Below are 5,000 nucleotides of genomic sequence, written 5' to 3'. Positions count from 1 at the left end.
CTCGCCGGCAGTGCCAGGCGGAGCGATTTGCGTTTTTTCTTTGCTCGCCCTCTCTCGGGCTCGATCCATTCAGTTTCGCACAAACAAGAGCTCTGCCGGCCGCCTGCAGCGGTGCCTAAAACCCGGGCATAACAATGCGACCGTTCTGCTAGGCCGACAAGCGCTCAAGCCAGACGCTCGATCGAACGCCCCCTACATATTAGTCGAGACAACGGCTCGCTCATTAGCATCGCGTTTGTACTTTAACTTTTTTTGGCTCGGCTTCTTTCGACGCCGATGCCGGCGACGCAGCACTCTCTCGCCCGCCAGCCACCGAGAAAAGGGTGCGCTCCGACCGGCCCCGCACCGCTCTTTCTTGGCTCATTCCAAATTACTGTCTTTCGCTCTGACATCCCTTACCTAGGGTTAGGTTAGTATGCTTGCACGTTTGTACTTTAACTTTTTTTGGCTCGGCTTCTTTCGACGCCGATGCCGACGACGCAGCACTCTCTCGCCCGCCAGCCACCGAGAAAAGGGTGCGCTCCGACCGGCCCCGCACCGCTCTTTCTTGGCTCATTCGAAATTACTGTCTTTCGCTCTGACATCCCTTACCTAGGGTTAGGTTAGTATGCTTGCACGTTTGTACTTTAACTTTTTTTGGCTCGGCTTCTTTCGACGCCGATGCCGACGACGCAGCACTCTCTCGCCCGCCAGCCACCGAGAAAAGGGTGCGCTCCGACCGGCCCCGCACCGCTCTTTCTTGGCTCATTCGAAATTACTGTCTTTCGCTCTGACATCCCTTACCTAGGGTTAGGTTAGTATGCTTGCACGTTTGTACTTTAACTTTTTTTGGCTCGGCTTCTTTCGACGCCGATGCCGGCGACGCAGCACTCTCTCGCCCGCCAGCCACCGAGAAAAGGGTGCGCTCCGACCGGCCCCGCACCGCTCTTTCTTGGCTCATTCGAAATTACTGTCTTTCGCTCTGACATGCCTTACCTAGGGTTAGGTTAGTATGCTTGCACGTTTGTACTTTAACTTTTTTCGGCTCGGCTTCTTTCGACGCCGATGCCGGCGACGCAGCACTCTCTCGCCCGCCAGCCACCGAGAAAAGGGTGCGCTCCGACCGGCCCAGCACCGCTCTTTCTTGGCTCATTCGAAATTACTGTCTTTCGCTCTGACATCCCTTACCTAGGGTTAGGTTAGTATGCTTGCACGTTTGTACTTTAACTTTTTTTGGCTCGGCTTCTTTCGACGCCGATGCCGGCGACGCAGCACTCTCTCGCCCGCCAGCCACCGAGAAAAGGGTGCGCTCCGACCGGCCCCGCACCGCTCTTTCTTGGCTCATTCGAAATTACTGTCTTTCGCTCTGACATCCCTTACCTAGGGTTAGGTTAGTATGCTTGCACGTTTGTACTTTAACTTTTTTTGGCTCGGCTTCTTTCGACGCCGATGCCGACGACGCAGCACTCTTTCGCCCGCCAGCCACCGAGAAAAGGGTGCGCTCCGACCGGCCCCGCACCGCTCTTTCTTGGCTCATTCGAAATTACTGTCTTTCGCTCTGACATCCCTTACCTAGGGTTAGGTTAGTATGCTTGCACGTTTGTACTTTAACTTTTTTTGGCTCGGCTTCTTTCGACGCCGATGCCGGCGACGCAGCACTCTCTCGCCCGCCAGCCACCGAGAAAAGGGTGCGCTCCGACCGGCCCCGCACCGCTCTTTCTTGGCTCATTCGAAATTACTGTCTTTCGCTCTGACATCCCTTACCTAGGGTTAGGTTAGTATGCTTGCACGTTTGTACTTTAACTTTTTTTGGCTCGGCTTCTTTCGACGCCGATGCCGGCGACGCAGCACTCTCTCGCCCGCCAGCCACCGAGAAAAGGGTGCGCTCCGACCGGCCCCGCACCGCTCTTTCTTGGCTCATTCGAAATTACTGTCTTTCGCTCTGACATGCCTTACCTAGGGTTAGGTTAGTATGCTTGCACGTTTGTACTTTAACTTTTTTTGGCTCGGCTTCTTTCGACGCCGATGCCGGCGACGCAGCACTCTCTCGCCCGCCAGCCACCGAGAAAAGGGTGCGCTCCGACCGGCCCCGCACCGCTCTTTCTTGGCTCATTCGAAATTACTGTCTTTCGCTCTGACATCCCTTACCTAGGGTTAGGTTAGTATGCTTGCACGTTTGTACTTTAACTTTTTTTGGCTCGGCTTCTTTCGACGCCGATGCCGGCGACGCAGCACTCTCTCGCCCGCCAGCCACCGAGAAAAGGGTGCGCTCCGACCGGCCCCGCACCGCTCTTTCTTGGCTCATTCGAAATTACTGTCTTTCGCTCTGACATCCCTTACCTAGGGTTAGGTTAGTATGCTTGCACGTTTGTACTTTAACTTTTTTTGGCTCGGCTTCTTTCGACGCCGATGCCGGCGACGCAGCACTCTCTCGCCCGCCAGCCACCGAGAAAAGGGTGCGCTCCGACCGGCCCCGCACCGCTCTTTCTTGGCTCATTCGAAATTACTGTCTTTCGCTCTGACATCCCTTACCTAGGGTTAGGTTAGTATGCTTGCACGTTTGTACTTTAACTTTTTTTGGCTCGGCTTCTTTCGACGCCGATGCCGACGACGCAGCACTCTCTCGCCCGCCAGCCACCGAGAAAAGGGTGCGCTCCGACCGGCCCCGCACCGCTCTTTCTTGGCTCATTCGAAATTACTGTCTTTCGCTCTGACATCCCTTACCTAGGGTTAGGTTAGTATGCTTGCACCTTTGTACTTTAACTTTTTTTGGCTCGGCTTCTTTCGACGCCGATGCCGGCGACGCAGCACTCTCTCGCCCGCCAGCCACCGAGAAAAGGGTGCGCTCCGACCGGCCCCGCACCGCTCCTTCTTGGCTCATTCGAAATTACTGTCTTTCGCTCTGACATCCCTTACCTAGGGTTAGGTTAGTATGCTTGCACGTTTGTACTTTAACTTTTTTTGGCTCGGCTTCTTTCGACGCCGATGCCGGCGACGCAGCACTCTCTCGCCCGCCAGCCACCGAGAAAAGGGTGCGCTCCGACCGGCCCCGCACCGCTCTTTCTTGGCTCATTCGAAATTACTGTCTTTCGCTCTGACATGCCTTACCTAGGGTTAGGTTAGTATGCTTGCACGTTTGTACTTTAACTTTTTATGGCTCGGCTTCTTTCGACGCCGATGCCGGCGACGCAGCACTCTCTCGCCCGCCAGCCACCGAGAAAAGGGTGCGCTCCGACCGGCCCCGCACCGCTCTTTCTTGGCTCATTCGAAATTACTGTCTTTCGCTCTGACATCCCTTACCTAGGGTTAGGTTAGTATGCTTGCACGTTTGTACTTTAACTTTTTTTGGCTCGGCTTCTTTCGACGCCGATGCCGACGACGCAGCACTCTCTCGCCCGCCAGCCACCGAGAAAAGGGTGCGCTCCGACCGGCCCCGCACCGCTCTTTCTTGGCTCATTCGAAATTACTGTCTTTCGCTCTGACATCCCTTACCTAGGGTTAGGTTAGTATGCTTGCACGTTTGTACTTTAACTTTTTTTGGCTCGGCTTCTTTCGACGCCGATGCCGGCGACGCAGCACTCTCTCGCCCGCCAGCCACCGAGAAAAGGGTGCGCTCCGACCGGCCCCGCACCGCTCTTTCTTGGCTCATTCGAAATTACTGTCTTTCGCTCTGACATCCCTTACCTAGGGTTAGGTTAGTATGCTTGCACGTTTGTACTTTAACTTTTTTTGGCTCGGCTTCTTTCGACGCCGATGCCGGCGACGCAGCACTCTCTCGCCCGCCAGCCACCGAGAAAAGGGTGCGCTCCGACCGGCCCCGCACCGCTCTTTCTTGGCTCATTCGAAATTACTGTCTTTCGCTCTGACATGCCTTACCTAGGGTTAGGTTAGTATGCTTGCACGTTTGTACTTTAACTTTTTTTGGCTCGGCTTCTTTCGACGCCGATGCCGGCGACGCAGCACTCTCTCGCCCGCCAGCCACCGAGAAAAGGGTGCGCTCCGACCGGCCCCGCACCGCTCTTTCTTGGCTCATTCGAAATTACTGTCTTTCGCTCTGACATCCCTTACCTAGGGTTAGGTTAGTATGCTTGCACGTTTGTACTTTAACTTTTTTTGGCTCGGCTTCTTTCGACGCCGATGCCGGCGACGCAGCACTCTCTCGCCCGCCAGCCACCGAGAAAAGGGTGCGCTCCGACCGGCCCCGCACCGCTCTTTCTTGGCTCATTCGAAATTACTGTCTTTCGCTCTGACATCCCTTACCTAGGGTTAGGTTAGTATGCTTGCACGTTTGTACTTTAACTTTTTTTGGCTCGGCTTCTTTCGACGCCGATGCCGGCGACGCAGCACTCTCTCGCCCGCCAGCCACCGAGAAAAGGGTGCGCTCCGACCGGCCCCGCACCGCTCTTTCTTGGCTCATTCGAAATTACTGTCTTTCGCTCTGACATCCCTTACCTAGGGTTAGGTTAGTATGCTTGCACGTTTGTACTTTAACTTTTTTTGGCTCGGCTTCTTTCGACGCCGATGCCGACGACGCAGCACTCTCTCGCCCGCCAGCCACCGAGAAAAGGGTGCGCTCCGACCGGCCCCGCACCGCTCTTTCTTGGCTCATTCGAAATTACTGTCTTTCGCTCTGACATCCCTTACCTAGGGTTAGGTTAGTATGCTTGCACCTTTGTACTTTAACTTTTTTTGGCTCGGCTTCTTTCGACGCCGATGCCGGCGACGCAGCACTCTCTCGCCCGCCAGCCACCGAGAAAAGGGTGCGCTCCGACCGGCCCCGCACCGCTCTTTCTTGGCTCATTCGAAATTACTGTCTTTCGCTCTGACATCCCTTACCTAGGGTTAGGTTAGTATGCTTGCACGTTTGTACTTTAACTTTTTTTGGCTCGGCTTCTTTCGACGCCGATGCCGGCGACGCAGCACTCTCTCGCCCGCCAGCCACCGAGAAAAGGGTGCGCTCCGACCGGCCCCGCACCGCTCTTTCTTGGCTCATTCGAAATTACTGTCTTTCGCTCTGACAT

The sequence above is a fragment of the Styela clava genome, chromosome 7, assembly GCF_964204865.1.
Source record: "Styela clava chromosome 7, kaStyClav1.hap1.2, whole genome shotgun sequence".
Classification (NCBI taxonomy): domain Eukaryota; kingdom Metazoa; phylum Chordata; class Ascidiacea; order Stolidobranchia; family Styelidae; genus Styela; species Styela clava.
The sequence above is the reverse complement of the archived record's forward strand: the minus strand, read 5'-3'. Positions refer to the sequence as shown.